The following is a 27854-nucleotide window of genomic DNA, read 5'->3' as shown; positions in this document are numbered from 1 at the left end:
TGAAGGCATTGTGCATTATACTGTGAATAATTGGACACTTTACATGCACAGTGAGACTTTTTGGAAGCAAAAAGGACACTTTATTGAATCAGGTTTAAATTTTTATTTGAGTATAGGAGCATTGCAGAGAATAGGCTTGTTTATTGCACATGTTTAAACAAAAAACAATAGCGCTGTATAAAAGATAGATGTATATATAAGGGCTGATTAGTATAGCACTTGGTACAGCAGCTGCGGTGAATTAAGGGGTCACATCCAAACCGCTGGTTCACATTAAATATAAAATGTACCAATTAATACATCAAATGTATATCTTTTTAAAGCCCAGCTCCATGAAAATCAAAAAATGTCACCCTTGTAGTGGAGGGCCCCCTGCACCATAAGGGTTAAATGCCCATTATGCCTAGGCACTACTGTACAACCAGCTTTATTTACCTTACACCCCACTCCGGTCAGCTCCAGCACCCTTCTTCAAAGTTCTGGTCTATGGGTGGAGCCTCAGCATCATCACATACAATGTGGGTCATTAACCCTGTAATGTACTTTTAGGAGGCTGGAGTGTGGCCAGAGTAGGAGAAACTTAGAGGAGCTGTGAGAAATTAGTTGTAGCACTGAAGGGAGAAATAAGGTATTCTCCATAAAGGGATTTTTATTTAAATTTTAAAAAAGTGCATTTACAAACATGTCATACTTACCTGCTCTGCGTAATAGTTTTGCACAGCGCAGACCTGATCCTCCTCTTCTTGGGTCCCCCAACTGAGAGCCCCCATAGCAAGCCATTTTGACCTAAGCCCCACTCTGTCCACACACAGAGCATGACTCGGCTCCGCCCTCTCCTCACTGGCTGTGATTGACAGCAGTGGGAGCCTGCTGTCTCTGAGCCAATGAAGAGGGAGAGAGCCGCTGCTCTTGGGCACAGTGCTGGATCGAGATCAGGCTCAGGTAAGTACAAGAAGGGGGGGGGGGGTTGAGGAGCTGCATGAAGTTTTTTTTGCCTTACTACAGAGAATACTTTGAAAGTAAAAAAAAAAAACCCTTCAGCCTGTAAAACCACTTTAACCCTCTGTCTTAGGCGTAAGCAATGAACCATTGCAGCAGGAGGAGTCATGGAGTTGGGCTTCAGGGCAAGCAGTGTAACTGCCTGAACTGAATTATCTCACACTCTACTATATAATCTGAAGCAGAAAAAAAAAAAAAAAAAAAAAAAAAAAAGAGGGAGTGGGGATAAGCAGCACAAAGGGCCAATCAGGAATGTTGCAATGCAAAGTACAATGCTAATAGGAGGAGAGAGCAGAATGACACAGATGAACTCAATCTACTGTTTATTCTTTGAAATTAGAAAAGATGATATACTTTCCACTGATGGGAGAGCTCTAGCTCCGATTCAACAAGGGGTGTTTTGGATGTCTGCAGAGAGACCACTGCTTCCACAGAAAGAAGGGTTCTTTGCTCTACAGCATGCTGCCAGGGGACGGGCTTTCTTGCTCAGGCCATGGCTGCTTTCCAAGAAAGCCAATATTAAGCCTTTGCACATCTTTTGATTTGATACACCTGGAATGTAATTAATGGATTTAAAGTGGTAGTAAAACTTGACATTAAATATATAAAAAAAAAATCTCCCTGCAAAGTAATATTACGTGCATCGCATATTGGCACATTATTTGTTTTATTATTTGTTCAGGTACTTATATAGCGCCGTCAATTTACGCAGCACTTTACATATATATTGTACATTCATATCAGTCCCTAAACCTCAAGGAGTGTACAATCTAAGGTCCCTAACTCACATTCATACATACATATACTAGGGCCAATTTAGACAGGAGCCAATTAACCTACCAGCATGTCTTTGGAGTGTGGGAGGAAACCAGAGTACCCGGAGGAAACACACGCAGTCACAGGGAAAACATGCAAACTCCAGGCAGGTGGTGCCGTAGTTAGGATTCGAACCAGCAACCCGAGTACTGCCAGACGGAAGTGCTAACCATTTAGCCACTGTGCTGCCCCGTTATGAAAGACTTGTCTTAGAACGAAGCCATCCAGCGACGCGCTTTCACCGCTGCAGAGACTTCCATCTTCACCCAGGCTTCCTTTTGGGGTTATGGGCTGCGGCTGCTGAATGGCCGAGCCGATGACATCACACGCACGTTTCAGCCGCGGTACACAGCTCTGAAGGAACAGCACAGGTATGCTGTTCCTTCAGAGCGCATGTGCCAGAATGGTTACTGGCTGCTGCTCCATAGAATATCACCTAAACGGTGAATGCGATTCATTTTACCTATAGGCAAGCTTTATTAAAAATAGATAGATATATATATATATATATATATATATATATATATATATATATATATATCTATATCTATCTAACACACACAAAGTGACTTTAATACCACTTTAAACAGACAGTTTAATTGGGCTTTGCACATTCCAAACATAACAGACTCAAAGTACCCAAGATTAAATGCTACTGTTACCCATTGTGGCCTCTCTCAGAAACCTTGATAAACAAGGCCCAATGTCACAAAAGCATTAGAACACAACCGAAGAGAATTCTAGAACATAAACGGTTATCTGATGCCAAATGCTGACTCTACTGGGAATCGCTGACACATACAGTAGGCTATAATACATCTAATGCATATTTAGCATAGATCTGGCAATAGAGATCTGGGGGAAGGGTGTACAGGCGTGACAAGGCAGAGTATAAAAAGGTGACAGGAATGTTGTAATGTATTCTATGATTACTAGATCATTCTATAAATAACACACAACAGGTAAGCTGGAAGGAGACAGACGATACAAGATACAGAAAATTAAAATTCAGTAATCAGTAGAACAGGACACTGGCGGAGGATGAACTATCACTGACGAGGTAGTAGACATGGGTGGTGGGAAGCCAGGATAAGTATTTCACAGACAACGTTCAGGGAATGTCAGCAAAAATGGCAGCAGATACTGAAGAGGTAGAAATCAATAAGGGGGGGGTATTTAATTTACAGGTAAACCCTCTAACTAAATTAGAAGGAGTGATGAAAAACTGATCTGAGGGGTAGGCAAAAAGGCAGCTGCTTTTGGCTCTTCAGCAGAATGGGGCAGAAAAAGGGCACGCTTCCCAAGTAGTTCACAGCTCATGGAGGGGGTGCACTTTGGCCTTTTTTGCCTTGGGTGCCCTTGTCCTGGCATTGGAGCGGTGCGCTGTTGTGAAGAAGGGGAGTTGCTGGATTTTCTATTCCTTGTCACTGCAGATCTGCACACAGCTGTTAATCCCGGCATCAGAAATTTGTAGATTCCTGCCACTGGGATTCACACCGTGGCGAAACACCCAAATCATATCTAGGAAAATTAGAAAAAAATAAAAAAAACCCACACACACCATACAGGACTAATCAAATAAGCAAAACAAAAGTCAATATTAATATCCTATTTGAGTAGCATTCCCATTAATTAAACTGAACTTGGGCCCAGATTGCATATACACAACTGGTGTAAAAATGAAATCAAAACAAACCAGAAAATAAGGACCTGGTCAGTGCACATACAGGGCAAGGACTGTCTCCCCGCTCCCATGTGACAACAATTGCGGCTTGTGATTGGCCACCCAACATTGCATTGTGGGAGAAGAGATGCTCACGTTACATAATACCCAGAAGCACAGGGTATTTCGTATTGTAAAGTGGCAGAGTTAGAGGTAATAAAATCAATGTGCTTATAGTGGCTCTAAAGGCTCAAGATAAAAACCTTTGGGTGTAGCAGCCCCCCTAACCCCCCTATACTTACCCAAGTCTGATATCGATTCTGCGAGTGTAGCGGCTTTCCCGGGTCTCTCCCCCCTCACAAAGCACCAGAGGCTCCCGCTGCTGTCAATGAACCAGTGGGCCAATGAGGAGATGGGGATGGGACCGAGCCACGCTGTATGTGTCAATGGACAGCCAGAGCGTGGCTAAGGAGTGAGCTTGTTCAAGTGTCCCCATAGCAAGAGGCTTGCTATCGGAAGCACTCGGCAGGAGGAAGGAGCCAGGATCACCGGAGGAAGACCGAAAAAGTTGAGAATCAGGGAAGCTCTGTGCAAAACCCACTGTACAGAGCAGGCAAGTATAACATGTTATTAAAAAATATATAAAAAATTATTTCCTTTAGAATCAATTTAATCTGCATGCAAAAGTTTATATCATACAGATATTCCTAGATCCAAATGTATCACTTGGGTACAATAATGTAATAAAATCCAACAAAAGAGAGACCCTGGGGACAAATGTCTAGGTGTGCAGACACTGCCAGGCGCCCATACAAAGATTGCTTACCAGTAGAGTTGAACAGTAATGAGCATTTGAGGTTTGTGGGTACATTTAAATACTGGTGACAGCAGCAGGCCATTTAAAAAGGATGGCGACTGTGACAGATTTGGAAATATATAGGGGGAAGGGAACACTGACAGAAGATTTGGAGGGGGATGGTAACTGTAAAAGAAGAGACTCTTTGAAGGGGGTGGAAACAGACTGGTTATTTAAAAATAAATTGCAGTCTCTGTGCAATCTCAGATCTGGAGATAAAAAGGGAGAGAACAGAGGATTTTAGATGTAGAAAAAAAAATGTAAATAAAACCATGAAGGCAATAGCGATTGTGCTCTTCCAGAGGAAAACTACAGGGACAGCCATTGCTGACCTCCATAAATTGCTGGAAGGTTTCCTGTGTCTGGATTCAGTCACAGAGCAGTCATCCAGTAAGTGAAGTCCGAACTCCTCCATACAGCTTCCACAGTCAGTAGGGCTGATTTACTAAAACTTGAATGCAAAATCTGGTGCAGCTCTGCATAGAAACCAATCAGCTTCTAACTTCAGTTTCTTCAATTAAGCATTGACAACAAAAAAAAACCATGGAAGCCAATTGGTTTCTATGCAGAGTTGCACCAGATTTCCACTCTCCAGTTTTAGTAAATCAGCTCCAGTGTCTCCAATTTTCACAAGGGGTTCATCAAATCCCCTGAATTTTTCTCCACAGATGTCCTTTGCCCCCGAAATCTTGTACTGAAAAAATGGAATGACCGCAGTACCAAGAAAAAAAAAAAAAAAAAATTAAATGCAAGGAAATTAAGGAGTTAATGAAAATGTGCTTGTAGTGACACTGTTGACATAAGACAGATGTAAAGATAAGAGAGGTGTCAGGAAAATGAATAATGAACCAACAATGGGCTGCGACAGCTATTTTTATAACTGAGGGGGAAACAGAATTCTAGAAACTGATGAATAGGAGGCCTTATCTTCCTTTAGGAGGATCGGCTACAACTGGGCTGTAGCCCATTTGGTCTTAAGTAATTAGAATTCTGCACACTTCCATAGTCAGAGATATATATGTATATATATGAATAAATGTTTTTATCTAGTTGCTTTACTTTTACTTTCACGCGCTCTGTGTGTGAATGGACAGCCAGAGCATGGCTAAGGAGCGAGCTTGTTCAAGTGTCCCCATAGCAAGAGGCTTGCTATTGGGGGCACTCGGCAGGAGGGAGGAGCCAGGATCACCAGAGGGAGACCCAAAAAGCTGAGGATCAGGGCAGCTCTGTGCAAAACCACTGTACAGAGTAGGCAAGTATAAGATATTAAATATATACAAAATTATTTCCTTTAGAATCATTTTTTAATCTTTCATGCATTTAAGTGCATTGCATTGACGCAGCCCATTAAAATGAACAGGCTGACAACACAAGCTGTTCCAAAAAGGTAAACAATTTTTGGCAACACAGTGCACCTCAATGTACAGGAGCAAAAACCTTTGGCTTACATGTATATAGTATTGGCACCAGGGAAACCTGAATCTGCTGGAGCCTGAATCTACACCGAAGGGTCTATGATTGGCATCCTCACACTGGCTGCTAGAAGGATCCACCATAAAAAAGGCACCAACAGGCCCATTCCATTCCTTTGGCACCAAAAATGAGACTTGGAACAAAAAGCTTCAACACCCAGGAATGACAGCACCCTGCATGGAAGCGACACCTAGGGGTTTATTTACTAAAGCTGGAGAGTGCAAAACCAGGCTCAATTCTGCATAGAAACCAATCAGCTTCTAACCTCAGCTTGTCCAATTAAGCTTCGGCAATAAAACCTGGAAGCGGATTCACTTCTGCATGGAAACCAATCAGCTTCCAGGTTTTATTGCCGAAGCTTAATTGGACAAGCTGAGGTTAGAAGCTGATTGGTTTCTATGCAGAATTGAGCCTGATTTTGCACTTTCCAGCTTTAGTACATAAACCCCAATGTGTCAAAACAGGAAAATGACTGAAGCCGCAACCTAAAATGGGACAACTGCCCACCTATGGAAGACCCTGTCAAGAAGGCAAGTCTTCTCTGTACAATTCCTTCACCAGGCATGAAGAAAAAGGAGGGGTACCCAGGAAGGGTCCTGAAGGGCAAGGTAGCACAGAAGGACCACCAGCAGCCCCAAGGGAGTGAGGTAGGTACAGTGTTGAAGGACAGCCAGAGACAGACTCTCCTCATCCACATTCCAAGCAACACATCTCCAAATGAAGGAAAAAAAAAAAAAAAAGTTCCAACAAGAAACGAGGAAGGGACCCCCTTTTAACATTTGACCTGGTAACATCTTTCCGGACCTGACGGAAGGCGTCTCAATCTGTCAATATGCTGCCCTGGAAGACCACTAGGAAAACGTACATTAAATGCAATGTACCATAGTGGAAAAGTACTTTTCAGCTCTATGAATACTTTCAACTATCTAAACTCATGTCAACAACAAATGTCTTCCAGCTCCAAAGTAACCATAACGGCATCATTGTAAAAGCCACTTAGATGTTTTGATTCCTCGGCCCTCTGTTAAATAATACTGTCATGCAAACTCTGGAGATGTTGAAGGGCCAGACTTCAGTTGACCCGTCTCCTCTATCTTCAGGTCAAAAAGTCATCCTCAGGCAGAATAACTACATAAAAAGGGCAAGTGTACATTTTTCATAGAATATTATATTTTGTTATATATTATTTATAATTCAAGACAACAAATAAATTCTTGCATAAGCCCAATTGTAAAGGCCATAACAAGCAGATATAGTGCTGAAATCCCTATATTCCATGTGACAACGAAGACCTGTAAGGGCAGAAATGAGTGGACATTCGTTTGTGTATCAGATCCTCCTGAATCCCTATGGGTATGGAATAAAGAAGATTTTATGTGCATTGATCACCTTTTCATTTGTGGATACGCCCAATTGTAACTGGTTCTTTTTAATTTGGCTGCACTCAAAGGAATACTCAAACTACTGATCCCAGCATGCCCTGCTGTAACTAAAAATGTAGACAAAATACGATTCCTTCTGCGCTCCAGGACCCAGGCCGGTGGAGAGTAGGTGAAATCAAACCCAAATGAAACGACCACCAGAGCATGAAAGGTCGTGCAGCTCCAAAACAAGGCTGGGGAAGCCCAAACAATACTGCAAAGTGAAAAAACAACAAGAAGTGCACCAACCTTGCGCATTACCTCAGTAATCAAAATTTATTAGTAAAGGAATGGTACTCACATGCCTGTTTTTATTTGCTGTTTGTGAGTCAAGAGGCCAGCGTGAATCCCATCATGGGGGTAGACAGTACAGCTGACGCGTTTCGAAGGTCGTACCTTCTTCCTCAGAGCTTTGAGGAAGAAGGTACGACCTTCGAAACGCGTCAGCTGTACTGAGTGTCTACCCCCATGATGGGATTCGCGTTGGCCTCTTGTCTCTGAAGTCCCTTGGAGGACTTACATGCCTGTTTTTATTCGCCGTTTGTGAGTACCATTCCTTTACTAATAAATTTTGGTTACTGAGGTAATGCGCAAGGTTGGTGCGCTTCTTGTTTTTTTCACTTTGCAGTAACTAAAAAGGTCACATGGCAGGTAAGATAAACAGAAAATGTTCTCTGCATGAAAGTTGAAGACAGCAGAATATGGGACTGGAGCAGTAAAATGAATGACCTGTCAGATAAATGAGGTATTATACCAAATATGAGGGGCTGACAGGTTTTAAGACGGAAAGGGAAATGACAGATGACACAAATTAGAGATTCAATAAAAGAGAACCCCCCCAAAGAAACTAAAAGACTTCATAGAGGTGATACGTGCTGCACTAGCACAGGTCAGCTCCAATCCATGGAGAACAGATCTATGATAGATGAATTCTGAGTATGTTCCACGTTAACACCTTATTAAATAATAAAAACCACCAGGAAGCAGGTAAAGCAGAAAAGGAAAAAGACAAAGAAGCACACAGGCACCATGAGGGGCATTCACCAACAGGAGTACAACTGCTGCTGATGGCTTTTCCAAGGATAACCCAATGACACCTATGAAGGTTAAAGAAACGAAGGATGAATGAAGGGCAAGATCTATCGGACGTGATGAGAGAATACAGGAGGTCCTAGGGGAGGGGTCAGATGTTCATTAGAATTGTGTGTGCCTGCTCCTTGTACAGGTACGTTTGGAATAGCCGTGTTATAGTACGCATTTTAATTCATTATAGGCATGTCTGTTACACTCATCCATAGAATTTCATCCAAGGCAGGTTCCACAACCCTCCCCAGTTGCTCAGCTTGGGGCTGGCATGCAAATACAATAACACGTGAGCAAAGCCAATTTATACATACATACTGGGGCCAATTCAGACAGGAACCAATTAATCAGCATGACTGTAGAGTGTGGGAGGAAACCGGAGTACCCAGAGGAAACATGAACATAGAAAAGCCATGCAGCTAGTGCCCTGGCGGAGATTCGAAATGAACAATCCAGTGCTGCAAGGCAGAAATGCTAATCACTAAGCTATCTATATAGATTACAAAAATGACAATATAAAAAGCACAAGGAAATCATGAAACACATTACTATGATCACTGGGGATGATTTTTCCAGCAATGACCCCAGTGTCACCTATGAGGGGTGAGGAAATGAAGGATGAATGAAAGGTATGGAGGGGTCAGGCATTGATTACACATTTGACGATGGATGTGCCCCTCCCTGCTCCTTGTCCCGAGTAATTTAGAATGGATGTATTAAATGATAAGTTCAACTTTGGGGCACGTACATGTGCAGCTTCTCCCCAGATCCCCCCACCTGCTGTCACAATTTAAAAACTACAGACGAGTGGGGCTCTGGCCACACGGCCGCAACATTCAAAGTTTCCTGTGAATGAATGCCTCCAAGTACCATCATCCATTGCAGCTGACAGCTTGTAGCTCTCGAACGACGGTGGCGCTGGTGAGCGCTCTTAGGGCTCATGTACACTGCAGCTGATAAACGCATGTTCAGGAGCTGTTCAGCATTTTTTTCAGCAGCCCCAGAACTCACCCTAATGTTTTCCTATGTGTCCATGTACACATCTTCATTTACAGGCATTTGAGTTTACAGTTTTGTTTTTTTTGAACGCAGAAAACTTGCATTCAGCAGTTGATTTTATCAGCGTTTCAAACGCAAAAAGCTTGTAAACGCGGCTAAATACTGCAAATTGTGTTTATAAGCGTTTTTTAACTCTTTCAGTTCCCAATGCTGTCCAGAGCCTTTTTTCATCATGAAAAATGCATGCAAAGTGTTTTCAAGGTACTCAGATGGAGAAAACACTGAACACGGGATGTTCCTACCAAGCTTGTCACAGATTGTAATGACCAATCCACACCCCAGACCTCTCCCACCCTTGGAAACAAAAGATATGTTAATGACCATTCACACCTCAAATTCCTGATGAAGACCCCCTGCCAGGCGACCTTAATGACTCCCCCCACCAGACACCTTTCCCACCCCTGGAAACAAAAGAAATGTTAATGAGCAACTCACACCTAAGCTAATCTCAAAACAAACTGCTGCCTCTGCTTCTACTCTCTGTATTTCTCTGAAACAGTCTGAAATAGTTATTTACCACTTTTCAGTGCATTCTGGGCATCTCCTGTGCTTATCTTTAAAAACGCACATAACCGCAAACGCACATAACGTGTTATGCCAACGCGGCTAAACAGACATTTTTTACCTACGTTTTCCAGCACTCAGTTTCCATCATTCAGAAGTGTCCCGTGTACATGGGGCCTTATAGTCCAACAACTCTTCCTGCCATTCAGTAACTGCTGGCCCATACGAGGTACAGGCAGGCAGTTTACTAGTGTCCGCAGGATCCAGGCATTGCACCCACCATTTGCAGATTGTGGGTGCAGTGCCTTACAGACTGCAGTAAAATAAAATAATAAATGTACATTTACCTAGAAAAAGATGTGCATTTATTCCTTTTTTTAAAGGTGAATGTATCCTTCAATAGAAATAGGAGAAGTGCCTATTTGAGACACAGTGGGGAACCGGTTTATTACAGACAAACAAAAAGCAGAGGAGCACCATAAGGAACATTTTGGACCAAAACATACACTATATAGAAAGAGGAAGACAGCGTGAGACCAGTATGAAGCAGAAAGGACATTTATCATTTTAATTGCCAACACTGGTGGTGGCTTTTCGGATAACCCCGGTGCTACCATCAGTGTTGTGCAGAAACGAAGGATGAATGCAAGGGGAGAGCTATGGGAAGTGATGAGAGATAATGAAGGTGTCACGGATCACCATCACACGGCGACTAGCTAACCGAGGTGTGGTCCGTCCATGACTTGGGATAAGAGGGAATGAGGGGGACTTTGAACATATAAGACTGGCCGTGATACATTTTCACAGCCCGCACTGCCTCTGGCCATCACTAGAGGGAGACTCCACTCCAATCCAACTGGCTGACCAAACACAGGCAGATACGAATCTTATACACAATCTGGTGCGCTCTAAGGGTTGGGGAGCAGTCTAGCAATTGGCACACCCTTCTAGGATTCCTCCAGCTATCCTACAAGCTAGAACCCCGGAGTTAATCACTCTTCCACTGTCCACACATCCCCACACCAGACACAACAAAAGGTAGCTTGCCACCACCCAACAGTTTGTCCGCAGACTGGTCTGCTGGGCCACCAAACACAAATCTCTGTCTGGAAGATATGCTACTTTACAATCTGCATGCAATCTGCCAACACACAGTGCAATTGCATACAGATTGGCAATGAACATAGACCGAGCATATAGACACTACAATACAATCTCTCCAGATATGAGCCCAAGCTTAAGTACCCAGAAGTCACATATTCATTTTCTGATTTAATATCCCAAAAGTGGGCAGTGCATAAAATATGTACAAAGTATAAAGAGTTACAGAAAATACAAAAAGACAATCGGCTATTCACTATAAAATAAAAACAGAAATAAAACTTTTACCAAGAGTTATCCTGCGACTGGAGCAAGTCAGAGAAATTCCGCGATTCGCCAGTCAAATAGAACTGGCTCTGTACGAATCACACCGTCCATATCTCAGGGTCCTCAATTTATTGAAATATGGATGTGGGCTGGACATTAGCCCGTGGCCAATCAACCCTGGGGGGTGTTCCTGTACCAGCCCACAGGACATTCTGTGTTCTGAAATGCCCAAATTCAATTGGACCAGGAACGGTTTGGATCGCCAAGTCAAGGATAGAATTTCTGACACCAGCGCATCAGTCTGATCGCGACAGTACCAATCACTGTTCAGCTGTCGCAATCAGGCACCATATAACCGTTTTGTGCGTTTCTCTGGGATTCTACAGAGGCTACAGATACAGTTTTACATACAGATGGAGCCTACAGTGTGTCCAATCAGAAGGCAGTATTTTCATCTCTCTGCAACTAATATTTTAGGTTTCATGAGAGATGAAACAGATTCCTCTGATCTGTGGATATAAATCAGAGCTGGCAGACCTTTCGGAGCCCCCTCCTTGTCCCCTGCGGTTTCCTGAAGCCAAAAATGGCTAGAGCTCTTCTTTTACATTTCAGAAAGGTGGCAAACTCTGGCTACATAGGTGACGTTTTATTGGCATCTGGGTGTCACCTCTAGCCTAGAAGCTGCTCTGTCCTTTCAGATGCTAATTGGTGAACATGTCTCTGACTGAATACTGAGCTCTTATCTGTAATAACACGGAACTAAACTACATCTACAATTACATATTTCTACAGAACACATCACAACTACCGAATCCTACATTTATGTTACAGAAGGTATGGGGGGAGCGGTAAGACATTGGACATGGACTATATATGTATTCTGGCTGATGCGTGTCTACTTTGGGTACAGGTCATTTAGTATGGTTGTGTTGGGGGAACGACACACACAAAAGGTAGGCGGCAACGACCACCATACTATTGATGCACACAACCAGAGCTGGAGACGCAACCTAAACTGGGAAAACTAACTGCCCACCTATGGAAGTCCCTGTGAAGGAGGCAAGTCTCCTCCACATAAGGCCTTCAGCAGGCATGAAGAAAAAGGGATAAGAATGTTATATATATATATATATATATATATATATATATATATATATATATATATATATAAGATATATATATAAAAAACATTCACATCAGTCCCTGCCCTCAAGGGGTGTACAATCTAAGGTCCCTAACTCACATTCATACATACACATACTAGGGCCAAATTATACTGGATTCAATTCACCTACCAGCATGTCTTTGGAGTGTGGGAGGAAACCCCCGCAGGCACAGGGAGCACGTGTAAACTCCAGGCAGGTGGTGCCGTGGCTGGGATTCAAACCAATGACCCCAGTGCTGCCAGGCGGAAGTGCTAACCATTTAGCCCCTGTGACTAAATGATATATTGCTCATGCATGCCATGGCTATATGTAGAACAACCCAAAACACACATTCTTCTACTTCTCCCGAGTATGGGGATCACATGTGAGAAACGTTTTGGCAGCCTAGCTACATACACGCCCCCAAAATCCCACGCAGGCACAGGGAGAACATGCAAACTCCAGGCAGGTGGTGCCGTGGCTGGGATTCAAACCAAGGACCCTAGTACTGCCAGGCGGAAGTGCTAACCATTTAGCCACTGTCCAGCATCTCCGGTGCCCCATGTATATTGAATATATATATATATATATATGAGACATATAGAGAAGATATCGGCACTCCGTATGAAATAGGTGCTCCACCCACAATGGTGATCCAGACAGCACATAGAAAGTTCTGGAAGGACTTCCATAGAGAACACAGGGGACTATGGACCCCCCCGGGCAGTGGCTCTCCAAAGCATCAGTGTAGAAAGGTGCCCACCTCCTCCTCCCTGTGTTCTCTATGGAAGTCCTTCCAGAACCTTCTATAGGGCGCTCTGGATTACCCCGGGGTGTGGAGCAGCACGGCACCCGCTACACATGAAGTGCGGATTCCTCTTCTTTCCAGAGCCTGCCATACCGATCCTCTATAGAATGTCTACAGTGTCCCCATACCTGACATGTCCCCCGTAGCTGTGTGACACCATATAGATAGGTGGTGTCAGTCAGCCATGAAGCACAGGGGACACCCTGGGGACATTTTGGTTTAGGGGGCACTCCAATGGGTCAGCACAGATATATAAACCCAGAGATGTATTATACATGGACTCATATGTAGGAAGATGACAGAACACGGCGCACAGATCAGCAGATGACAGGACCTCCTCGGTGATGCAGGCACTGACTGACCCATGGCAGGCACACAGGAGGGATGGCAGCAGTGTCAGGGGAGCTCAGTGACAGGGGGGTGGAGCTGCTCAGCTCCTCATACACACACACTGACAGCAGCACCTACCTGCTGGCCGGGTGACACACCGGAGGCCCCGCTCCTCGGTCCCCTCTCCTCCCTCACTCGACGCTGCAGTCGGTCCGGGCCCAGGCTGTACACACGAGCGCGCACCCGGCTGCCCCCCTTACCAGCCGTGCACACGCTCCGAGCTCAGGGACTTGCAAGCAGCAAAAAAAACCCGCCCCCTTCTTTTGGCCTGCCAACGCCGCGGCGCAGGCGTCTCCTTTACGTCATGACGCACACAGATTGTCCTCCTGACGCTGTGTGTGTATACAGTGGTGTGTGAGGAGAGGTGTTATGGCGGCTCCTGGTGTTCAGCGCTGAGTTATGTGCTAGTAAATGTAGTGCAGAGTCAATAAACAGTAGCTGGTGAGAGATAGTGAGATAAAGGTGCACTCCACCCTGTGTAGCTGCGACTATGATCCGATTCCTTCACTACACTCTACCACAGGCTGCTATAGAGCTGACCTGGAAAGGTATCCATGGCCATAAAATGGCAGACGATTGGATAGAGGAGACGGATTATAATAAAGGTAGAATAGGTGTGTGAGGGCCCAGACTCTGGGATGGGACTATGGGGGTGCTAAGAAGGGTCTGCCCTCTGCAATGCCGGGAAAAGGTCATTAGTGCCCAGGGAGAAGATGCAAAACTGACCACCCCTTCCCCACAAGAAGGATCAGCATTATGTGTCAGAAAAAATCCCCTCCCCTCAAAAACATGTCTGAGTACTAAGCTACACACTCCCACTAAGCATAGATTCCCTTTGCAAGCTAAAATTCCCCCAAACAAAACTGTCCGTATTAGTACAATCCCCCCACACACCTGAAATCCCCTTCCTAGCACAAATTCCCCCTTCTAGCACAAATCCTATTCCCCCTTCGCAGCACAAATCTCCCCTTCAAGCACAAATCCTATTCCCCCCATCCCCCGTCCCAGCACAAATCCCCCTTCTAGCACAAATCCTATTCCTCCACCCCCCTTTCCAGCCCAAATCCTATTTCCCCATCCCCCTTCCCAGCACAAATCCCCCTTCTAGCACAAATCCTATTCCCCCATCCCCCTTCCCAGCACAAATCCCCCCTTCTAGCACAAATCCTATTCCCCCCATCCCCCTTCCCAGCACAAATCCCCCCTTCCCAACACAAATCCTATTCCCCCATTCCCCTTCCCAGCACAAATCACCCCTTCTAGCACAAATCCTATTCCCCCACCCCCCTTCCCAGCACAAATCCCCCTTCTAGCACAAATCCTATTCCCCCATCCCCCTTCCCAGCACAAATCTCCTAGCTAAAATCCTTATTGCCCCATTCCCTTTCCCAGTACAAATCCCCCCTTCTAACAAAAATCCTTATTCCCCCATCCCCCTCCCAGCACAAATCTCCCCTTCTAGAAAAAATCCTATTCCCCCAGCCCTCTTCCCAGCACAAATCACCCCTTCAGGCACAAATCCTATTCCCTATCCCCCTCCCAGCACAAATCCCCTCTTCTAGTAAAAATACTTATTCCCCCATCCCCTTTCCCAGTACAAATCCCCCCTTCTAGCACAAATCCTATTCCCCCACCCCCCTTCCCAGCACAAAACCACCCCTTCTAGCAAAAATCCTTATTCCTCTATCCCCCTTCCCAGCACAAATCCCCCCTTCTAGCACAAATCATATTCCCCCATCCTCCTTCCCAGCACAACTCCTCCCTTTTAGCAAAAATCCTATTCCCCCCCCTTCCTAGCACAAAACAACCCCTTCTAGCAAAAATCCTATTCCCCCCCCCCTTCCTAGCACAAAACCACCCCTTCTAGCAAAAATCCTTATTCCCCCCCCCCCTTCCTAGCACAAAACCACCCCTTCTAGCAAAAATCCTTATTCCCCCACCCCCCCTTCCTAGCACAAATCCCCCTCTCTAGCACAAATTCTATTCCCCCATCCCCCTTCCCAGCACAAATCCTATTCCCCCCCCCATTCCCAGCACAAATCACCCCTCCTAGCATATCACCCCATCACAAATTCTCTCCCCCTCCCAAATTTTACTTACTAAAACAAACTCTCCATGTGGCACCTCCCACCTCACATGATACCACCATGCCCACTGTAGCCGAACCTTTTGCTCACCCCTTGTCCCAGTCTTGGTGCCTACATAGTTGTATCAGCTATGGGGCTCTTTAGGACTTGTTGGGGCATATCAATGTGTACCACATGCGAGGGCCATGCTTACCCACATGGAGATGAACATATGTTTAGATCATCCCCCATGCGGAGCGGTCCCATTGATGTCTATTGGGGAGCATAAAAAAATAGAACAGAAAAGAATAGAATAGAAAATAAAAACATAGCATTGAAAAGAAACAAGAATAAAATAAAACAGAATAGAATAGAAGGTAAAATAATAAAATAGAAAAGAATAGATCAGAATAAAACAGAACAGAATAGAACAGAAGATAAAAGAATAAAATAGAAAAGAATAGATTAGAATAAAACAGAATAGAACATAAAAGAATAAAATAGAAAATAAGAGATTAGAATAAAATAGAACAGAAGATAAAAGAATAAAATAGAACAGAATAGATCAGACTAGAACAGAATATAAAAGAATAAAAAAAGAAAAGAAGAGATTAGAATAAAACAGAACAGAAGATAAAAAAATAAAATAGAAAAGAATAGATCAGAATAAAACAGAACAGAAGATAAAAGAATACAATAGAAAAGAATAGATTAGAATAAAACAGAATAGAACAGAATATAAAAGAATAAAATAGAAAAGAAGAGATTAGAATAAAACAGAACAGAATAGAGCAGAAGATAAAAGAATAAAATAGAAAAGAATAGATCAGACTAAAACAGAATAGAACAGAATATAAAATAATAAAAAAGAAAAGAAGAGATTAGAATAAAACAGAACAGAAGATAAAAGAATAAAATAGAAAAGAATAGATCAGAATAAAACAGAACAGAATAGAACAGAAGATTAAAGAATAAAATAGAAAAGAATAGATTAGAATAAAACAGAATAGAACAGAATGTAAAAGAATAAATAAGAAAAGAAGAGATTAGATCAAAACAAAACATAATAGAATAGAACAGAAAATACAAGAATAAAACAGAATAGAATAGAATAGAAAAGAATAGATTAGACTATAAAAGAATAGAACAGAAAAAAATAGAGTGGAGCGGACACCGCTGTCTGCATACACCTGTGATCCCAGCTGCAGGAATCCGATGAAACTCTAGTCACTAGTGTGGATGGGGCCATAGACTTTTGTTTTTTTTGAAAAGGTGATCAGAAATGGCGACCTTTGTATTCCTCTCAATAACACTTGCAGCTTCCATTGCTGTTCCTCTGAAAAGTGATCCACTGTGGCATTTGGCAGGTGGCCAAGCGGTAATATGCCAGGTAATAAGTCTGCAGTGCTGCAACGTTTTGTAACGAATGGGTTATGTCTGGTGCTGGTATTGCCCACCAAATACAACCTGAGGTATAATTGTTTCAGCAACGTGTGAACCCCTTGGGTTTGCAAGCAGGGGCAGACTGACCATGTGAGCACTCGGGCACTGTCCGAGGGCCCGGGGTCAGTAGGGGGCCCCATGAAATGCCCCTGGTACCTTTTATAGGCTTTTTTTTGGGTGTGCTTTGAGTGTGGGCAAGGTCACGGGCCCCATGATCCCCTATTGCCCGGGGGCCCCATGATTGTCAGTCCACCCCTGTTTACAAGCCTTGACATGCGTTCCTTTATCAATTTTTTACGTTTGCAGCAGGAGCCAATATACTTGCCTTTGCAAATTGAACTTCCAGTAAATGCGGCTCATTCCATTTTTGCAAAATGCAACATGTTGCTGTGAACTGGGCCTACTGAAAACTATAGATTTCAGCTTGTTGTTGTGTTGGGTTTGCATTGAGCAACGTGGCCCAATGCTGTGGGAATGAGATCAAAATGAAATCAAACAATCCTACACAGTACATACACACATTTCCTTGAACTGGTGAAAAAGAAAGGTTTGCTTTAAAGTGGAGCGTTACGTAACAAACAAAAATGGGAGGACAGGCAGGATTTTTATTGCAGAAGAGACATGCTTTGTCTTATAGAATGTTGTTACCATAGGACAGTAGTGTCATAATGGCAGGATCACCACATGATAATAAAGGGAAATGCCTGAAAAAAGAAGTTGCAATATATTACCTTTCTGGATTTTAACATTGCTTAAAATTTATCTTAAAAATATAAGCAAAATATCAACCAATTCTGTTCCAAAAATAGTGACTAATTCGTATTTACTATTTGAGATTCTATAATACTGATCTAGATTCCTTCTTTATAGATACATAAGATGGACTGGAGAAGTAGTGAGTGAGGTGTGTCATTGTACTAGATTCCGGACATGTATGGGAATTCTTTGATGTGTAAAAATAACAGGTTGTGCTATGCCAATCCCATAAAGTGTACTTTACATCAAGTGACTCATTGAGAAAGTATTCAATGAATCTTTAGCTCAGTATGACCACAAGAATAGCATACACAGAAAAATTGTGTCATGACAGCGTGAATAAAAAATTGGGCTGAGTATAGAGGTATACCTAATCCACAATGGTTTAGAAGTAAACTCCGGGGCAATTGAAAAACTACCCTTGCAGTGAAGCTTACCCCCCAAAGTGCAAGGATTAAAGATGAATTCCAGGTATGGATAATCTTACCTTGTTTACATTAGTCTAGCTTGGACCAATATAACTATGCATATACCATACTTGTGGGGCCCCTCTAAAAGCTGGAAATCCTGTGGGCTGAATGAAAAAAAAGAACAGAATCCTCCATTCACATCGATCAATATGGGTGAAAAAATCTGCCAAAAAAAGTAATATAAATATATATATATATATATATATATATATAAAATATATACCGTATTTTTCGCCGTATAAGACGCACTTTTTCTTCCCCAAAGCTGGGGGGAAAAAGTTGGTGCGTCTTATACGACGAATAGAGAGAGAATCCGTGAGGCGCGGCCACGGCCGTAGGAAAGGCCGCGGCTTTGGCCTATCTCTGGAGCGGTCGGCCATCTTGGTACACCCGGCGGTGCGCGCTGACGTCATCACCCCCTCTGCTCGTGGATCAGCAATGGGCAAACTTCGGGGCGGACAGGATGTAGGCGGGGCAGCGTGACGAACTCCTCTCCTCTCACAGTCCGCCCTGAAGACCGGAACGGCGCGGGAACACGGCAAGAGGAACGCGCGGAGCAAAGGTAAGTGAATTGACACAATATGGGGAATGAATTACTATAGGGGGGATGAATTACTATGGGGGATGAATTACTATGGGGGATGAATTACTATATGGGGGATGAATTACTATAGGGGGGATGAATTACTATATGGGGGATGAATTACTATATGGGGGATTAATTACTATGGAGGATGAATTACTATATGGGGGATGAATTACTATATGGGGGATGAATTACTATATGGGGGATGAATTACTATGGGGGATGAATTACTATATGGGGGATGAATTACTATATGGGGGATGAATTACTATATGTATTGGGTTCAGAATCTTTTTTTTCTAGATTTTCCTCCTTTAAAATTGGGTGCGTCTTATATTCCGGAGCGTCTTATATGGCGAAAAATACGGTATTGTGAAATTTGTCAGTTAAAGGACACAGGGTGAGCACATTGGCTGAGTGCAGGACTACGGAGTACAGCTGTTGAGTGGAGAAAACTGCTGTTGCAGTTTTCTCCAAGTTTTGGTATTCCTGGAAGGGGCTCCATAGTTTGGAGATTCCATAGTGTTTTGGGCGGGACGGAATCTCCAACCCGGTGTCCGGGTATTGCGGAGGAACAGCAGGATGTGTGCCCAGGTGCACACAGGACTTATAATGAAGGTTTAGGAATACCTCAGGGCTCCACCCAAGAGAGACAGGAGGTCACCTACAGGAGTCAGGGAGGGTACAGGTGGCAGCCGGAGTATGAAGGTCAGCAAGAGACAGCTAACGGCCTGAGGAGCTGTGCGCGTCTGAGTTAATGGCCTGAGGACTTGGCCAGAAGAGTCATGTGCGGCTCTAAGCTGTGTGCCTGAAAGAACAGATGGTCAGAAGGACCAGTAACTATAGCAGCAGTGCTGCTGAAGAGTAGCCAGGTGGGCTAGTATTTTCATTTGCATTGTGTATATTTTGCTGAAGAAGAACCCCTGTATGGGAAACATTGTGTTTTAGACTTTCCTTTTTTTGCCTTTTAATAAAAGTGGGCTACCAAGCCCTGAAAAAAAAGTTCCTGACTGGCGTGAACTCACTCACAAACGCATCTACTACTGAGCTAAACATCCCCAAATGTTACAATATATATATAAAAGAATTAAATACAAACAAATATATATATATATGCCAAAGCATAGGGGCGATTCTCCCACTGACCACCCCAGGCCCCCATGCTTGGGCATATACAGTAAAGGAAATAAGTATTTGATCCCATGCTGAGTTTGAATGTTTGCCCACTCACAAAGAAATGATCAGTCTAAAAATCGAATGGTACGTGTATTGTAACACTGAGAGACAGAATAGCAACACAAATTTCAAAAGAAATGCATGTCTAACAAATGATGCACTGATTTGCATGTTCATGAGGGAAATAAGTATTTGATTACCTTCACAAAACATGACTTAGTACTTGGTGGCAAATCCCTTGTTGGCTATCAGAGAGGTCAGACATTTCCTGTAGTTGGCCACACATCTCAGGAGGGATTTTGGCTCACTCCTCTTGGCAGATCCTCTCTAAGTCATTAGGTTTGGTGGCTGACGTTTGGCAACTCGAACTTTCAGCTCCCTCCACAGATTTTCAATCGGATTAAGGTCTGGAGACTGGCTAGGCCACTCCAGGACCTTAGTATGCTTCTTCTTGAGCCACTCCTTTGTTGCCTTGGCCGTGTGTTTTGGGTCATTGTCATTGTAACTCAATAAAACAAATTTTTAAATTAAATATGTGCCAAAAAATATTATAAAATATATATGCTGAAGCATAGGGGCCATCCACCCACTGGCCACCCCAGGCCCCTATGCTTGGGCATATATGCTCTTTTTTTAACTGTGGATAAAAAAAATCTCATCCAACAGCACTGCCCACACTTACTTATGTATATTTTGAGAGCAAGACCCTGTTGCTCTTAAAATAAACAGATCGGTGCTGCAGTTAAATGGCATTCCTGCAAAGAAAACAGCAATGGTTAACAATAAAACAGTAATTCAATGAAACAACTTTTTTAATTAAATATGTGCCAAAAAATATTATAAAATATATATGCTGAAGCATAGGGGCAATCCACCCACTGGCCACCTCAGGCCCCCATGTTTGGGCATATATGCTCTTTTTTAACTGCGGATGAAAAATCTAATCCAACAGCGCTGCACACAATTACTTAAGTATATTCTGAAAGCAAGACCCTGTTGCTGTCAGAATAAACAGATCGGTGCTGCAGCTAAATGGCATTCCTGCAAAGAAAACAGCAATGGTTAACCTACCCACTGGCCACCCCAGGCCCCTATGCTTGGGCATAGCTGAAGGTCTGAAGGTGTGAACGAAGCCTTACTCCCATTTGATTTGCTAAACATACCATTAAAAGGGTTTTATTATATCTGCACAGTAAGTACAATAAAATATCTGTTGTTCCTGCCAGAAATGTTGTGAGCTGACAACAACTGGCTATGCCCTCTGCTTCAGCTGGCTGCTTAACATTGTTCACATTTTGTAGACTATAGAACAACCCCATCCATATTATGGGGACGAGGGTAGAAGGAGGTGTTCTGTAGTCCTAGCGCACATCCTAACCTTTGTGACAATGCTGACCCTCCACAAATTATAGAATGTTGTTACCAGAGGACAGTAGTGTGATAACGGCAGGATCACCACATGAGAATAAAGGGAAATGCCTGAAAAAAGAAGTTGCAATATATTACCTGATCTAGATTTCTTATTTATAGATACATAAGATGGACTGGAGAAGTAGTGAGTGAAGTGTGTAATTGTACTAGATTCCAGACTTTTATGGGAATTGCTTGACGTGTAAAAATAACAGGTTGTGCTATGCCAATCCGATAATGTGTACTTCACATCAAGGGACTCATTCAGTATGACTGACTACAAGAATAGCATAGACAGAAAAATTGTGTCATGACAGCGTAAAAAAAAATTGGGCTGAGTATAGAGGTAAACCTAATCCACAATGGTTTAGAAGTAAACTCCAGGGATATTGAAAAACTACCCTTGCAGTGAAGCTTACCCCCTCCCCCCCAAACTGCAAGGATTAAAAGTATGGATAATCTTACCTTGTTTACATTGGTCTAGCTTGGACCAATGTGACTATACATACACCATACTTGTGGGGCCCCTCTAAAAGCTGGAAATCCTGTGGGCTGAATGAAAAAAAAGAACAGAGTTCCACCCAAAAGGGGAAGTTCCGCTTTAAAGATTGGTCCTCCTCTCCCGATTAAGGATTGGCACCTTTGGGGAGCGGGTACCCGAAATTGACAAATACCCGCTCCCACTTCCACTGCGATCGCCTAGGCAATTGGAAACGGAAGTTGTCCTCCTACCCTCCCTCCCCGTAGACTTGTGGGACAGGTCCCAGAAGACTACGGGGCCATCCAGGAAGCCCAGCGCTATTCGCGAATGCGCAGTGGGCACCCGGCTGTGAAGCTGCAAGCTGCCACAGCTGGAAGCCCACACTGAAGATGTAACAGGCTGCGGCGGGGGGCACCGCGGGTTCGGGGGACAAGTGAGTGGCTGTTTTTTAAAAGTCAGCAGCTACAGTTTTTGTAGCTGCTGACCTTTATTTTTTTACAGAATGAATGGAACTCCGCTTTAAATAAATAAATATATATACACCCCAGGCCCCCATGTTTGGGCATATATGTTCTTTTTTTTAACTGCGGATAAGAAATCTCCTCCAGCAGCGTTGTGAGCACTGATGTATTTATTCTAGGAGCAACACCCTGTTGCTGTCAGATTAAACATATCAGTGCTGCAGCTGATTGGTGTTCATAAAAAGCAAACAACAATGGTTAACCACTTACCCCCCTTCAAGACCAGGCCATTTTTTTGCTATATTGTACTACACTACTTTAACTGACAATTGCATAGTCATGCAACCCTGTACACAAATTAAATTTATATAATTTTTTTCACACAAATAGAGCTTTGTTTTGGTGGTACTTGATCATGATCACCACTGGGTTTTTAATTTTTTGCACAAGACCAAAACATTTGATAAAACAGTAATATTTTTTACTTTTTGCTATAAAACCTATCCCATTAAACAATATAAAATAAAATTTCTTCATAAATGTAAATCAAAATGTATTCTGCTACATGTCTTTGGTAAAAAAAAAATCCCAATAAATGTATATTAATTGGTTTTTGTGAAAATTATAGCATCTACAAATGATGGTATATATACTGGAATTTTGAAATCTTTTTTTACTAGTAATCAGCGACTTATAAGGGGACTGTGATAGTACAGCGGGCATTCTGACACTGGCTAACTGACACTGACATGACCAGTGACACTAATATAGTGATCAGTGCTAATAAAATGCACTGTCACTAATGTAACTGGGAAGGAAGGGGTTAACATTTTGGTAAAATAAAGGGTTAACTATGTGCCTAACTATGTGTAATGTGTGTGCTGTGTACTGTTGTACTAGGGGATCTGAAAGTTTTTGTTTCCTTGCTTTGCAGGGAGACAAAAACCTGCACATCCCCATTGTCAGTAGAGAGATCTGATTGTTTACCAACACAGATCTGTCTCCTGTCACTTTCTCTGATGATCAACAGGTCCCGGCCGTGAATCATTGCCTGGGACCTGCTGATCAACATTTCAGGGAGCCAATGACTGCAGCCAGTGACAGCGAAGATAGGCGTGCGTGCACACGCCCCCTACCTAAAAAAACAGAATAGCTGGTGGTAAAGTCTATATTACAGTCAAAGTATTTCTTTTATTTTTCCTTTCATTTTGTTTTCTTCTTTCTCCCTTTTTATATGAAAGAAAACAGAATAGCTGTATATAGTGCGTTATGTATAAATGGGGTTTTGTAAAAAGCAAGTAACCAGTAAAAATTATCACCAAGATAAGTATGAGGGGATATGGATAATAATAAAGATTGCATGTCTAACAAAATCTAACAGATTACAAGTTCAAATAAATCTAGAGGGAGGGGGCAGGAGTGAGATAACCAATAAAGGATGTGTTTGTAAAGTCTCTAGGTTAGAGGGGGTCGTAAGGGAATTAACCGACATGTAAATGGACCTTTAGGCCCTGATTCACTAAGATGTGAGTGTAATAGCAGAGACTGACCATTCAGGCAGACTCCAGTCAATCAATCAGTGGTCTGACCAGCGTCTAGCAAGCTCATTAACGAGCGTCTACTGACTACTTTGCCATTAGTGAATGAGGTATCCTGTCTGGCACATTTTTAGGTGCAATACCGGATATATTCGCTAGATGGCGCACAAGCGCGGGCTTTATTAACATTGGCGTTTTTCTGATAGAAAATTCTAATACAGCTGTACTATTACATTCTGAAAATTCTCTTTTGCTATTTTTTTTTTTTGCTGTTTCTCCAAAATGATCAGGAAAGTATTGCATTTACTAATGAATGTCATACATTCTATTTTCAAATGTTAAACATTTTCACACTTATATCTCAAATAATTTATATACTTCTAATTTCCCAATATAGTTATATATCTTCATTCTCTTTAATCACATAACTATTCTATGTTAAAGACAAGTGCAGCGCTATAAATGCATGTGATCAATAATGAACGCATGTAAAAACCAAAAAGTGTAAAGAATTGCAATAATGATGTAAACTGGTAAATCGTGCTAAAATAAGTTCATATAATTATTCCTGAATAATGGAATGTCCTTGGTGTGAGAGTACCAACTCAGAGAGTGCCTATGAATGGCACATGTGTTCTCTCCGTGACGGACAGTAGTGCATGAACTCGTGAAAGGTAAACCACCCTTGGGACTGGTCTACACTCAACAGAACAAAAGTATTAATGTGCATGGGTTATACACATCGCACATCTGGGGGTGCAGCGGTATGCTGGCAGCTATGGGTTAGTCATCCAGCTCCATCCATCCATCCATCCATCAGGGTGGGTGCCCAAATGGTCCTGGGGAGGAATTAGCTCAGCCACAGGAGCCAGAAAGGTGCTCAATAGTGTAGTACACTGTCACAGGGGTGGATGACCTTTCACGAGTTCATGCACTACTGTTTGTGGTTATATTTATCTTGTGTAAGACCATATTACTAGTCTATATCATTTGACCAGCGCTCGCTTTATCATTTTTAAACAATGTAACTATTCTACATTATAACTCAAACTGTGTTTCCCACAGTGGTTTAGTGGTTAGAGCTCAGAACTTACAGCACTTGGGTCATGGGTTCTAATCCCAGTCTTGGCAACATCCCAAAAAAATGGAGATCAATTTTCTGGGTTGTGGCAGGAATATTGATCAATCAATTATGATTTTGCCTAATGACTAGAAAGTGGATGAATGTTACTTGCGTACTGTTCTTCTGCCAATTAGGTCATGTGCAAGTTTCATGCCGTGTATATTTCATTGTAACTTTTTTCTCTTTTAAATCTGTCTCCTTATACAACTTGACCCCCTCCCCCACCCCATCATCACCTGTCCCATATGCAAATCTATGGATCACCGCCCCACTCTTTAACTATCTATTTACTGATCAAGTGAATGTGTCTCATTTTCTATCAGCTACAGCTCAGATCTCACATTATTATACAATTGCTGATTGTATCTCACCACTAGTCTGATTGAATTCACAATTCCTGGTCAGTCCTGTTCCCTGACCTCTAATAACCTTTAGGGCCAGTTCACACTACATGTGTTTCAGTTGCTTTTTCAGCATCACAAACGCACAGAAAGAAGGTTATATGGTTGTCAATGTCATAGTTCACATCAGCGCTTGCATTTTCAATGCATTGCAGGTGCTGTAAACAAAGTTGACCACGCTGCATTGTTTCTGCACAGAACTGTACTGGAACACATTGAAACGTCCTTGAATGTACTAAAACGCACATGTCCCTAACTACATTGAATACAAAGAAAATAGAAAAAAATAAGTGGAAGGGATACAAAAATGCAATGTAAACATGTCCAAAACGCATCCAAAATGTACTGGAACACACTAAACATGCATGCCAAAAGGGCATGAAAAAAACCCATCAGGAACACATCTAGACTGTTTCTATAGTGTGAACCAGCCCTTAGGACTTGTTCACACCATTGGTGGTGCAGAAACGCATGCAAGAACACACATTTTCCAGCACAGCAAAGAAATGCAATGCCCTGTGTAGATGTGCGCAGGTACCATGATGAAAACGTTGTTGCACCTACACACGTCTATTAAAAACAGCCCCATTCACAGCCACAAATACGCATGGCACCACACTACTGTGCGGTTAGGTGCGACACACTTGGAAAATAACATAAAAATAAGCCAACATGGCTAAAACATATCTTGAAAATATGGGGACTCTGATATCCGGCGACAGTCCGTTCACGAACGAGAAGCAATTCTGCACCCCTAAAACCAACATAGAGGAAAGGGATGGTCAAATTGCTGTGCTGCTTCCAAACCACCTCTGGCATGCCAGGGTCATTATGCAGGTCCTCGATGCCAGTTCTTGCCTGCGGCCACAAAATATCCACTGGCCACAAGTGAAGGTGAGTGGAGGACGTGAAGGTGGATTTCTACCAGCTTCAACCGCAAGCAGTACCACTCCTGAAAAATGAGAGCAAATAATCATTGACACGTCATCATGACAGTCAATTCTCAGTGCAGGCTATCTAGAGTGTCTTTCCTTTTTAACCATTTCAAGAGTTTAAGGAAACATTCTTGGAGCATCTACTGTGTTTGGAAAGGCCAAAGGTCCCCCCCCCTCCCCCAGGCACACTAATGCTTATGCAGGCCATAGACGGGGAGAAAAACAGCCGATTTTGCTTTTAAAAAATGAAAAATCGGTTGTTCAAGCGGCCGACGTTACCAGCAATGGTAAAAAAAAAATCGGCCGATTTTCATCCCGTCTACAGCCGGCAAAAAGTGTCCCTGCAGAGAGCTCCGCTATTTCTTTGACAGTTCTTTGACATTTATAGCGGTTGCAACAATGTATTTGTATCCATTTCGGATACAGATGTTTTTATTCGGAAACAAATAGATACAATGTTGCAACCGCTGTAAATGTCAAGGAACTGTCAAAGAAATAGCGGAGCTCTCTGCAGGGACACTTTTTGCCATACTGGAATTCCTCTCATTTTTCATCCTTCTTCTTCCTCTTCTTCTTCTTCATCATCATCCTCTTCTTCCTCTTCATCATCTTCTTCTTCTTCTTCATCATCATCCTCTTCTTCATCATCTTCATCATCATCATCCTCTTCTTCTTTTTCTTCTTTTTGTCTTCCTCTTGCAGGTCACTGCTCATGTGCAGATTTTTTATCAGTAAAAAAATCGGCCGATTTGCCCATCATTGCCGCAAAAATCGGCTGATCGGCAAATTCGGCCGTTTTTTTCCAACTTTACCGAAAAAAAAAATCTGCCAAAATACCGAAAAACGGCCGAACAAATAGCCCACCAACGATCCGAAAATCGGCCGATTTTATTTTCGGCCGAAAAATCGGCCGATTTTCGACCCATCTATGGCCTGCATAAGATATGGTGTGGCCCTAGGGTCAATGTGTGTTTAGAATACTTCCAAAATGCACATACAAAAACACTCCATCCAAATGCATGTTGCATTTCTATAGCATGTTAAACAGAAGAAAAATGCACTTCCATAATGTTAACATGCGCAAGTAAAAATAGACAAAATCCACATCCTTTTATTCTGGCTTCACATACATGCATTGTGGTCTAACACCGCACTCCTGGGCAAATCACATGCAATTTGTGTGCGTTGCAATTAGAGACAAACATTTTGCACACCTCAAATTGCACCGCATCCGGGCCAAAAATGTGCAGGACCCTTTTTCAGGGTATGCACATGGGTGTGAATAGGCATGCCATCCAATTTGGCAAATCGCAATACGCTTTGTGTACCAATATTGGTGTGTTGGTAACTTCACCTAGAAAGCCGCAGCAGGTGGCATGAAGGGGTTGCGGTTGTGATGCGGTGCAGCGCTTGCACAGAAAAC

The 27854-nt window shown here is 42.8% G+C and overlaps 1 protein-coding gene across 23 annotated transcripts in view; it reads right to left on the bottom strand.

The window, feature by feature from the left end:
* The window catches only part of MADD (MAP kinase activating death domain), a 174555-nt gene extending 160716 nt beyond the window's left edge, over positions 1 to 13839 (bottom strand). For 8 of the 23 annotated variants that reach the window (XM_089675768.1, XM_089675776.1, XM_089675782.1 and 5 more), the window contains exon 1: positions 13664 to 13836. The gene's annotated coding sequence lies outside the window, so the exon portion shown is untranslated. Of the gene's footprint in view, positions 1 to 13663 lie in introns of all 23 variants that reach the window. The other 15 variants (XM_089675769.1, XM_089675777.1, XM_089675778.1 and 12 more) reach the window with 5 other exon arrangements.
* Between the last annotated feature and the right edge of the window lie 14015 nt (positions 13840 to 27854).

The sequence above is a fragment of the Staurois parvus genome, unplaced genomic scaffold (assembly GCF_062004578.1).
Source record: "Staurois parvus isolate SC_StPar_1 unplaced genomic scaffold, SC_StPar_1.0 ptg000159l, whole genome shotgun sequence".
NCBI lineage: Eukaryota > Metazoa > Chordata > Amphibia > Anura > Ranidae > Staurois > Staurois parvus.
Note: the sequence above shows the minus strand (reverse complement) of the source record. Positions and strands in the feature narration are given on the sequence as shown.